Source organism: Phalangium opilio, unplaced genomic scaffold, assembly GCF_054372755.1.
Source record: "Phalangium opilio isolate 3A_F unplaced genomic scaffold, DU_Popi_V2 ptg000017l_1, whole genome shotgun sequence".
NCBI classification, from domain to species: domain Eukaryota; kingdom Metazoa; phylum Arthropoda; class Arachnida; order Opiliones; family Phalangiidae; genus Phalangium; species Phalangium opilio.
In genome coordinates, this window is record NW_028324151.1 from 12,740,693 (window position 1) to 12,753,465 (window position 12,773).

General features: G+C 47.7%; 1 non-coding gene across 1 annotated transcript; it reads right to left on the reverse strand.

Moving 5' to 3' along the window:
- Window positions 1-842: 842 nt before the first annotated feature.
- On the reverse strand, window positions 843-915 carry TRNAY-GUA (transfer RNA tyrosine (anticodon GUA)). The gene has a single exon. It is a non-coding gene; the product is annotated as a tRNA-Tyr (tRNA).
- Between the last annotated feature and the right edge of the window lie 11,858 nt (window positions 916-12,773).

The following is a 12,773-nucleotide window of genomic DNA, read 5'->3' on the forward strand; positions in this document are numbered from 1 at the left end:
AGCTGAACGCGCTAACCATTGCGCCACGGAAGCCCAAAAATCAAATGTTCGTCAGGTATTGTGGAAAAACTCTGACTTTTTACGTTACATTTGAGGTCCCTTAACACCGCTCCCGGGTGGGCTCGAACCACCAACCTATTGGTTAACAGCCGAACGCGCTAACCATTGAGCCACGGAAGCTCAGAAATTACATGGTTGTCAGGTATTGTGGAAAAGTTATGACTTTTCACGCTACATCTGAGACCCCACGTCACCTCTCCCGGGTGGGCTCGAACCACCAACCTATTGGTTAACAGCCGAACGCGCTAACCATTGAGCCACGGAAGCTCAGAAATTAAATGGTTGTCACGTATTGTGGAAAAGTTTTGACTTTTTACGCTACATCTGAGACCCCTTAACACCGCTCCCGGGTGGGCTCGAACCACCAACCTATTGGTTAACAGCCGAACGCGCTAAACATTTAGCCACGCAAGCTTAGAAATTTAATGGTTGTCACGTATTGTGGAAAAGTTTTGACTTTTTACGCTACATCTGAGACCCCACAACACCTCTCCCGGGTGGGCTCGAACCACCAACCTATTGGTTTACAGCCGAACGCGCTAACCATTGAGCCACGGAAGCTCAGAAATTAAATGGTTGTCAGGTATTGTGGAAAAGTTATGACTTTAAACGCTACATCTGAGACCCAACAACACCTCTCCCGGGTGGGCTCGAACCACCAACCTTTCGGTTAACAGCTGAACGCGCTAACCATTGCGCCACGGAAGCCCAAAAATTATATGTTCGTCAGGTATTGTGGAAAAACTCTGACTTTTTACGTTACATTTGAGATCCCATAACACCGCTCCCGGGTGGGCTCGAACCACCAACTTATTGGTTTACAGCCGAACGCGCTAACCATTGAGCCACGGAAGCTCAGAAAATAAATGTTTGTCACGTATTGTGGAAAAGTTTTGACTTTTTACGCTACATCTGAGACCCCACAACACCTCTCTCGGGTGGGCTCGAACCACCAACCTTTCGGTTAACAGCCGAACAAGCTAACCATTGCGCCAAGGAAGCCCAAAAAATAAATGGTCGTCGGGTATTGTGGAAAAACTTTTCTTTTTACGTAACCTTTGAGACTACACAACACCGCTCCCGGGTGGGCTCGAACCACCAACCTTTCGGTTAACAGCCGAACGTGCTAACCATTGCGCCACGGAAGCCCAAAAATAAAAATGGTCGTCAGGTATTGTGGAAAAGTTATGACTTTTCACGCTACATCTGAGACCCCACAACACCTCTCCCGGGTGGGCTCGAACCACCAACCTTTCGGTTAACAGCTGAAAGCGCTAACCATTGCGCCACGGAAGCCCAAAATTTAAATGTTCGTCAGGTATTGTGGAAAAACACTGACTTTCTACGTTACATTTGAGATCCCATAACACCGCTCCCGGGTGGGCTTGAACAACCAACCTATTGGTTAACAGCCGAACGCGCTAACCATTGAGCCACGGAAGCTCAGAAAATAAATGGTTGTCAGGTATTGTGGAAAAGTTATGACTTTTCACGCTACATCTGAGACCCCACTACACCTCTCCCGGGTGGGCTCTAACCACCAACCTATTGGTTAACAGCCGAACGCGCTTACCATTGCGCCACGGAAGCCCAAAAATTAGATGGTCGTCAGGTATTGTGGAAAAACTTTGGCTTTTTACGTTTCATTTGAGATCCCACAACACCGCTCCCGGGTGGGCTCGAACCACCAAACTATTGGTTAACAGCCGAACGCGATAACCATTGAGCCACCAGAGATCAGAAATTAAATGGTTGTCATGTATTGTGGAAAAGTTATGACTTTTCACGCTACATCTGAGACCCCACAACACCTCTCCCGGGTGGGCTCGAAACACCAACCTTTCGGTTAACAGCTGAACGCGCTAACCATTGTGCCACGGAAGCCCAAAAATTAAATGTTCGTCAGGTATTGTGGAAAAACTCTGACTTTTTACGTTACATTCGAGATCCCATAACACCTCTCCCGGGTGGGCTCGAACCACCAACCTTTCGGATAACAGCTGAACGCGCTAACCATTGCGCCACGGAAGCCCAAAAATTAAATGTTCGTCAGGTATTGTGGAAAAACTCTGACTTTTTACGTTACATTTGAGGTCCCTTAACACCGCTCCCGGGTGGGCTCGAACCACCAACCTATTGGTTAACAGCCGAACGCGCTAAACATTTAGCCACGCAAGCTTAGAAATTAAATGTTTGTCACGTATTGTGGAAAAGTTTTGACTTTTTACGCTACATCTGAGACCCCACAACACCTCTCCCGGGTGGGCTCGAACCACCAACCTTTCGGTTAACAGCTGAACGCGCTAACCATTGCGTCACGGAAGCCCAAAAATTAAATGTTCGTCAGGTATTGTGGAAAAACTCTGACTTTTTACGTTACATTTGAGATCCCTTAACACCGCTCCCGGGTGGGCTTGAACAACCAACCTGTTGGTTAACAGCCGAACGCGCTAACCATTGAGCCACGGAAGCTCAGAAATTAAATGGTTGTCAGGTATTGTGGAAAAGTTATGATTTTCACGCTACATCTGAGACCCCACAACACCTCTCCCGGGTGGGCTCGAACCACCAACCTTTCGGTTAACAGCTGAACGCGCTAACCATTGCGCCACGGAAGCCCAAAAATTAAATGTTCGTCAGGTATTGTGGAAAACTTTTCTTTTTACGTTACATTTGAGACTACACAACACCGCTCCCGGGTGCGCTCGAACCACCAACCTTTCGGTTAACAACCGAACGCGCTAACCATTGCTTCACGGAAGCCCAAAAATTAAATGTTCGTCAGGTATTGTGGAAAAACTCTGACTTTTTACGTTACATTTAAGATCCCTTAACACCGCTCCCGGGTAGGCTCGAACCACGAACCTATTGGTTAACAGCCGATCGCGCTAACTATTGAGCCACGGAAGCTCAGAAATTAAATGGTTGTCACGTATTGTGGAAAAGTTTTGACTTTTTACGCTACATCTGAGACCCCACGTCACCTCTCCCGGGTGGGCTCGAACCACCAACCTATTGGTTAACAGCCGAACGCGACAACCATTGAGCCACGGGAGCTCAGAAATTAAATGGTTGTCACGTATAGGGGAAAAGTTATGACTTTTCACGCTACATCTGAGACCCCACGTCACCTCTCCCGGGTGGGCTCGAACCACCAACCTATTGGTTAACAGCCGAACGCGCTAACCATTGAGCCACGGAAGCTCAGAAATTAAATGGTTGTCACGTATTGTGGAAAAGTTTTGACTTTTTACGCTACATCTGAGACCCCACGTCACCTCTCCCGGGTGGGCTCGAACCACCAACCTATTGGTTAACAGCCGAACGCGACAACCATTGAGCCACGGGAGCTCAGAAATTAAATGGTTGTCACGTATAGGGGAAAAGTTATGACTTTTCACGCTACATCTGAGACCCCACGTCACCTCTCCCGGGTGGGCTCGAACCACCAACCTATTGGTTAACAGCCGAACGCGCTAACCATTGAGCCACGGAAGCTCAGAAATTAAATGGTTGTCACGTATTGTGGAAAAGTTTTGACTTTTTACGCTACATCTGAGACCCCACGTCACCTCTCCCGGGTGGGCTCGAACCACCAACCTTTCGGTTAACAGCTGAACGCGCTAACCATTGCGCCACGGAAGCCCAAAAATTAAATGTTCGTCAGGTATTGTGGAAAAACTCTGACTTTTTACGTTACATTTGAGGACCCTTAACACCGCTCCCGGGTGGGCTCGAACCACCAACCTATTGGTTAACAGCCGAACGCGCTAACCATTGAGCCACGGAAGCTCAGAAATTAAATGGTTGTCAGGTATTGTGGAAAAGTTATGACTTTTCACGCTACATCTGAGACCCACGTCACCTCTCCCGGGTTGGCTCGAACCACCAACCTTTTGGTTAACAGCTGAACGCGCTAACCATTGCGCCACGGAAGCCCAAAAATTAAATGTTCGTCAGGTATTGTGGAAAAACTTTTCTTTTTACGTTACATTTGAGACTACACAACACCGCTCCAGGGTGCGCTCGAACCACCAAACTTTCGGTTAACAACCGAACGCGCTAACCATTGCGCCACGGAAGCCCAACAATTAAATATTCGTCAGGTATTGTGGAAAAACTCTGACTTTTTACGTTACATTTGAGATCCCTTAACACCGCTCCCGGGTGGGCTTGAACAACCAACCTGTTGGTTAACAGCCGAACGCGCTAACCATTGAGCCACGGAAGCTCAGAAATTAAATGGTTGTCAGGTATTGTGGAAAAGTTATGACTTTTCACGCTACATCTGAGACCCCACAACACCTCTCCCGGGTGGGCTCGAACCACCAACCTTTCGGTTAACAGCTGAACGCGCTAACCATTGCGCCACGGAAGCCCAAAAATTAAATGTTCGTCAGGTATTGTGGAAAACTTTTCTTTTTACGTTACATTTGAGACTACACAACACCGCTCCCGGGTGCGCTCGAACCACCAACCTTTCGGTTAACAACCGAACGCGCTAACCATTGCTTCACGGAAGCCCAAAAATTAAATGTTCGTCAGGTATTGTGGAAAAACTCTGACTTTTTACGTTACATTTAAGATCCCTTAACACCGCTCCCGGGTAGGCTCGAACCACGAACCTATTGGTTAACAGCCGATCGCGCTAACTATTGAGCCACGGAAGCTCAGAAATTAAATGGTTGTCACGTATTGTGGAAAAGTTTTGACTTTTTACGCTACATCTGAGACCCCACGTCACCTCTCCCGGGTGGGCTCGAACCACCAACCTATTGGTTAACAGCCGAACGCGACAACCATTGAGCCACGGGAGCTCAGAAATTAAATGGTTGTCACGTATAGGGGAAAAGTTATGACTTTTCACGCTACATCTGAGACCCCACGTCACCTCTCCCGGGTGGGCTCGAACCACCAACCTATTGGTTAACAGCCGAACGCGCTAACCATTGAGCCACGGAAGCTCAGAAATTAAATGGTTGTCACGTATTGTGGAAAAGTTTTGACTTTTTACGCTACATCTGAGACCCCACGTCACCTCTCCCGGGTGGGCTCGAACCACCAACCTTTCGGTTAACAGCTGAACGCGCTAACCATTGCACCACGGAAGCCCAAAAATTAAATGTTCGTCAGGTATTGTGGAAAAACTCTGACTTTTTACGTTACATTTGAGGTCCCTTAACACCGCTCCCGGGTGGGCTCGAACCACCAACCTATTGGTTAACAGCCGAACGCGCTAACCATTGAGCCACGGAAGCTCAGAAATTAAATGGTTGTCAGGTATTGTGGAAAAGTTATGAGTTTTCACGCTACATCTGAGACCATACGTCACCTCTCCCGGGTGGGCTCGAACCACCAACCTTTTGGTTAACAGCTGAACGCGCTAACCATTGCGCCACGGAAGCCCAAAAATTAAATGTTCGTCAGGTATTGTGGAAAAACTTTTCTTTTTACGTTACATTTGAGACTACACAACACCGCTTCCGGGTGGGCTCGAACCACCAACCTATTGGTTAACAGCCGAACGCGCTAAACATTTAGCCACGCAAGCTTAGAAATGTAATGGTTGTCACGTATTGTGGAAAAGTTTTGACTTTTTACGCTACATCTGAGACCCCACAACACCTCTCCCGGGTGGGCTCGAACCACCAACCTTTCGGTTAACAGCTGAACGCACTAACCATTGCTTCACGGAAGCCCAAAAATTAAATGTTCGTCAGGTATTGTGGAAAAACTCTGACTTTTTACGTTTCATTTAAGATCCCTTAACACCGCTCCCGGGTAGGCTCGAACCACGAACCTATTGGTTAACAGCTGAACGCGCTAACCATTGCGCCACGGAAGCCCAAAAATTAAATGTTCGTCAGGTATTGTGGAAAACTTTTCTTTTTACGTTACATTTGAGACTACACAACACCGCTCCTGGGTGCGCTCGAACCACCAACCTTTCGGTTAACAACCGAACGCGCTAACCATTGCTTCACGGAAGCCCAAAAATTAAATGTTCGTCAGGTATTATGGAAAAACTCTGACTTTTTACGTTACATTTAAGATCCCTTAACACCGCTCCCGGGTAGGCTCGAACCACGAACCTATTGGAACGCGCTAACAATTGAGCCACGGAAGCTCAGAAATTAAATGGTTGTCACGTATTGTAGAAAAGTTTTGACTTTTTACGCTACATCTGAGACCCCACGTCACCTCTCCCGGGTGGGCTCGAACCACCAACCTATTGGTTAACAGCCGAACGCGACAACCATTGAGCCACGGGAGCTCAGAAATTAAATGGTTGTCACGTATAGGGGAAAAGTTATGACTTTTCACGCTACATCTGAGACCCCACGTCACCTCTCCCGGGTGGGCTCGAACCACCAACCTATTGGTTAACATACGAACGCGCTAACCATTGAGCCACGGAAGCTCAGAAATTAAATGGTTGTCACGTATTGTGGAAAAGTTTTGACTTTTTACGCTACATCTGAGACACCAAGTCACCTCTCCCGGGTGGGCTCGAACCACCAACCTTTCGGTTAACAGCTGAACGCGCTAACCATTGCGCCTCGGAAGCCCAAAAATTAAATGTTCGTCAGGTATTGTGGAAAAACCCTGACTTTTTACGTTACATTTGAGGTCCCTTAACACCGCTCCCGGGTGGGCTCGAACCACCAACCTATTGGTTAACAGCCGAACGCGCTAACCATTGAGCCACGGAAGCTCAGAAATTAAATGGTTGTCAGGTATTGTGGAAAAGTTATGACTTTTCACGCTACATCTGAGACCCCACGTCACCTCTCCCGGGTGGGCTCGAACCACCAACCTTTTGGTTAACAGCTGAACGCGCTAACCATTGCGCCACGGAAGCCCAAAAATTAAATGTTCGTCAGGTATTGTGGAAAAACTCTGACTTTTTACGTTTCATTTAAGATCCCTTAACACCGCTCCCGGGTGGGCTTGAACAACCAACCTGTTGGTTAACAGCCGAACGCGCTAACCATTGAGCCACGGAAGCTCAGAAATTAAATGGTTGTCAGGTATTGTGGAAAAGTTATGATTTTCACGCTACATCTGAGACCCCACAACACCTCTCCCGGGTGGGCTCGAACCACCAACCTTTCGGTTAACAGCTGAACGCGCTAACCATTGCGCCACGGAAGCCCAAAAATTAAATGTTCGTCAGGTATTGTGGAAAACTTTTCTTTTTACGTTACATTTGAGACTACACAACACCGCTCCCGGGTGCGCTCGAACCACCAACCTTTCGGTTAACAACCGAACGCGCTAACCATTGCTTCACGGAAGCCCAAAAATTAAATGTTCGTCAGGTATTGTGGAAAAACTCTGACTTTTTACGTTACATTTAAGATCCCTTAACACCGCTCCCGGGTAGGCTCGAACCACGAACCTATTGGTTAACAGCCGATCGCGCTAACTATTGAGCCACGGAAGCTCAGAAATTAAATGGTTGTCACGTATTGTGGAAAAGTTTTGACTTTTTACGCTACATCTGAGACCCCACGTCACCTCTCCCGGGTGGGCTCGAACCACCAACCTATTGGTTAACAGCCGAACGCGACAACCATTGAGCCACGGGAGCTCAGAAATTAAATGGTTGTCACGTATAGGGGAAAAGTTATGACTTTTCACGCTACATCTGAGACCCCACGTCACCTCTCCCGGGTGGGCTCGAACCACCAACCTATTGGTTAACAGCCGAACGCGCTAACCATTGAGCCACGGAAGCTCAGAAATTAAATGGTTGTCACGTATTGTGGAAAAGTTTTGACTTTTTACGCTACATCTGAGACCCCACGTCACCTCTCCCGGGTGGGCTCGAACCACCAACCTATTGGTTAACAGCCGAACGCGACAACCATTGAGCCACGGGAGCTCAGAAATTAAATGGTTGTCACGTATAGGGGAAAAGTTATGACTTTTCACGCTACATCTGAGACCCCACGTCACCTCTCCCGGGTGGGCTCGAACCACCAACCTATTGGTTAACAGCCGAACGCGCTAACCATTGAGCCACGGAAGCTCAGAAATTAAATGGTTGTCACGTATTGTGGAAAAGTTTTGACTTTTTACGCTACATCTGAGACCCCACGTCACCTCTCCCGGGTGGGCTCGAACCACCAACCTTTCGGTTAACAGCTGAACGCGCTAACCATTGCGCCACGGAAGCCCAAAAATTAAATGTTCGTCAGGTATTGTGGAAAAACATTTCTTTTTACGTTACATTTGAGACTACACAACACCGCTCCAGGGTGCGCTCGAACCACCAAACTTTCGGTTAACAACCGAACGCGCTAACCATTGCGCCACGGAAGCCCAACAATTAAATATTCGTCAGGTATTGTGGAAAAACTCTGACTTTTTACGTTACATTTGAGATCCCTTAACACCGCTCCCGGGTGGGCTTGAACAACCAACCTGTTGGTTAACAGCCGAACGCGCTAACCATTGAGCCACGGAAGCTCAGAAATTAAATGGTTGTCAGGTATTGTGGAAAAGTTATGACTTTTCACGCTACATCTGAGACCCCACAACACCTCTCCCGGGTGGGCTCGAACCACCAACCTTTCGGTTAACAGCTGAACGCGCTAACCATTGCGCCACGGAAGCCCAAAAATTAAATGTTCGTCAGGTATTGTGGAAAACTTTTCTTTTTACGTTACATTTGAGACTACACAACACCGCTCCCGGGTGCGCTCGAACCACCAACCTTTCGGTTAACAACCGAACGCGCTAACCATTGCTTCACGGAAGCCCAAAAATTAAATGTTCGTCAGGTATTGTGGAAAAACTCTGACTTTTTACGTTACATTTAAGATCCCTTAACACCGCTCCCGGGTAGGCTCGAACCACGAACCTATTGGTTAACAGCCGATCGCGCTAACTATTGAGCCACGGAAGCTCAGAAATTAAATGGTTGTCACGTATTGTGGAAAAGTTTTGACTTTTTACGCTACATCTGAGACCCCACGTCACCTCTCCCGGGTGGGCTCGAACCACCAACCTATTGGTTAACAGCCGAACGCGACAACCATTGAGCCACGGGAGCTCAGAAATTAAATGGTTGTCACGTATAGGGGAAAAGTTATGACTTTTCACGCTACATCTGAGACCCCACGTCACCTCTCCCGGGTGGGCTCGAACCACCAACCTATTGGTTAACAGCCGAACGCGCTAACCATTGAGCCACGGAAGCTCAGAAATTAAATGGTTGTCACGTATTGTGGAAAAGTTTTGACTTTTTACGCTACATCTGAGACCCCACGTCACCTCTCCCGGGTGGGCTCGAACCACCAACCTTTCGGTTAACAGCTGAACGCGCTAACCATTGCACCACGGAAGCCCAAAAATTAAATGTTCGTCAGGTATTGTGGAAAAACTCTGACTTTTTACGTTACATTTGAGGTCCCTTAACACCGCTCCCGGGTGGGCTCGAACCACCAACCTATTGGTTAACAGCCGAACGCGCTAACCATTGAGCCACGGAAGCTCAGAAATTAAATGGTTGTCAGGTATTGTGGAAAAGTTATGAGTTTTCACGCTACATCTGAGACCCCACGTCACCTCTCCCGGGTGGGCTCGAACCACCAACCTTTTGGATAACAGCTGAACGCGCTAACCATTGCGCCACGGAAGCCCAAAAATTAAATGTTCGTCAGGTATTGTGGAAAAACTTTTCTTTTTACGTTACATTTGAGACTACACAACACCGCTCCCGGGTGGGCTCGAACCACCAACCTATTGGTTAACAGCCGAACGCGCTAAACATTTAGCCACGCAAGCTTAGAAATGTAATGGTTGTCACGTATTGTGGAAAAGTTTTGACTTTTTACGCTACATCTGAGACCCCACAACACCTCTCCCGGGTGGGCTCGAACCACCAACCTTTCGGTTAACAGCTGAACGCACTAACCATTGCTTCACGGAAGCCCAAAAATTAAATGTTCGTCAGGTATTGTGGAAAAACTCTGACTTTTTACGTTTCATTTAAGATCCCTTAACACCGCTCCCGGGTAGGCTCGAACCACGAACCTATTGGTTAACAGCTGAACGCGCTAACCATTGCGCCACGGAAGCCCAAAAATTAAATGTTCGTCAGGTATTGTGGAAAACTTTTCTTTTTACGTTACATTTGAGACTACACAACACCGCTCCTGGGTGCGCTCGAACCACCAACCTTTCGGTTAACAACCGAACGCGCTAACCATTGCTTCACGGAAGCCCAAAAATTAAATGTTCGTCAGGTATTATGGAAAAACTCTGACTTTTTACGTTACATTTAAGATCCCTTAACACCGCTCCCGGGTAGGCTCGAACCACGAACCTATTGGTTAACAGCCGAACGCGCTAACTATTGAGCCACGGAAGCTCAGAAATTAAATGGTTGTCACGTATTGTAGAAAAGTTTTGACTTTTTACGCTACATCTGAGACCCCACGTCACCTCTCCCGGGTGGGCTCGAACCACCAACCTATTGGTTAACAGCCGAACGCGACAACCATTGAGCCACGGGAGCTCAGAAATTAAATGGTTGTCACGTATAGGGGAAAAGTTATGACTTTTCACGCTACATCTGAGACCCCACGTCACCTCTCCCGGGTGGGCTCGAACCACCAACCTATTGGTTAACATACGAACGCGCTAACCATTGAGCCACGGAAGCTCAGAAATTAAATGGTTGTCACGTATTGTGGAAAAGTTTTGACTTTTTACGCTACATCTGAGACCCCAAGTCACCTCTCCCGGGTGGGCTCGAACCACCAACCTTTCGGTTAACAGCTGAACGCGCTAACCATTGCGCCTCGGAAGCCCAAAAATTAAATGTTCGTCAGGTATTGTGGAAAAACCCTGACTTTTTACGTTACATTTGAGGTCCCTTAACACCGCTCCCGGGTGGGCTCGAACCACCAACCTATTGGTTAACAGCCGAACGCGCTAACCATTGAGCCACGGAAGCTCAGAAATTAAATGGTTGTCAGGTATTGTGGAAAAGTTATGACTTTTCACGCTACATCTGAGACCCCACGTCACCTCTCCCGGGTGGGCTCGAACCACCAACCTTTTGGTTAACAGCTGAACGCGCTAACCATTGCGCCACGGAAGCCCAAAAATTAAATGTTCGTCAGGTATTGTGGAAAAACTCTGACTTTTTACGTTTCATTTAAGATCCCTTAACACCGCTCCCGGGTAGGCTCGAACCACGAACCTATTGGTTAACAGCTGAACGCGCTAACCATTGCGCCACGGAAGCCCAAAAATTAAATGTTCGTCAGGTATTGTGGAAAACTTTTCTTTTTACGTTACATTTGAGACTACACAACACCGCTCCTGGGTGCGCTCGAACCACCAACCTTTCGGTTAACAACCGAACGCGCTAACCATTGCTTCACGGAAGCCCAAAAATTAAATGTTCGTCAGGTATTATGGAAAAACTCTGACTTTTTACGTTACATTTAAGATCCCTTAACACCGCTCCCGGGTAGGCTCGAACCACGAACCTATTGGTTAACAGCCGAACGCGCTAACTATTGAGCCACGGAAGCTCAGAAATTAAATGGTTGTCACGTATTGTAGAAAAGTTTTGACTTTTTACGCTACATCTGAGACCCCACGTCACCTCTCCCGGGTGGGCTCGAACCACCAACCTATTGGTTAACAGCCGAACGCGACAACCATTGAGCCACGGGAGCTCAGAAATTAAATGGTTGTCACGTATAGGGGAAAAGTTATGACTTTTCACGCTACATCTGAGACCCCACGTCACCTCTCCCGGGTGGGCTCGAACCACCAACCTATTGGTTAACATACGAACGCGCTAACCATTGAGCCACGGAAGCTCAGAAATTAAATGGTTGTCACGTATTGTGGAAAAGTTTTGACTTTTTACGCTACATCTGAGACCCCAAGTCACCTCTCCCGGGTGGGCTCGAACCACCAACCTTTCGGTTAACAGCTGAACGCGCTAACCATTGCGCCTCGGAAGCCCAAAAATTAAATGTTCGTCAGGTATTGTGGAAAAACCCTGACTTTTTACGTTACATTTGAGGTCCCTTAACACCGCTCCCGGGTGGGCTCGAACCACCAACCTATTGGTTAACAGCCGAACGCGCTAACCATTGAGCCACGGAAGCTCAGAAATTAAATGGTTGGCAGGTATTGTGGAAAAGTTATGACTTTTCACGCTACATCTGAGACCCCACGTCACCTCTCCCGGGTGGGCTCGAACCACCAACCTTTTGGTTAACAGCTGAACGCGCTAACCATTGCGCCACGGAAGCCCAAAAATTAAATGTTCGTCAGGTATTGTGGAAAAACTCTGACTTTTTACGTTACATTTGAGGTCCCTTAACACCGCTCCCGGGTGGGCTCGAACCACCAACCTATTGGTTAACAGCCGAAAGCGCTAACCATTGAGCCACGGAAGCTCAGAAATTAAATGTTTGTCACGTATTGTGGAAAAGTTTTGACTTTTTACGCTACATCTGAGACCCCACGTCACCTCTCCCGGGTGGGCTCGAACCACCAACCTTTCGGTTAACAGCTGAACGCGCTAACCATTGCGCCACGGAAGCCCAAAAATTAAATGTTCGTCAGGTATTGTGGAAAAACTTTTCTTTTTACGTTACATTTGAGACTACACAACACCGCTCCAGGGTGCGCTCGAACCACCAACCTTTCGGTTAACAACCGAACGCGCTAAC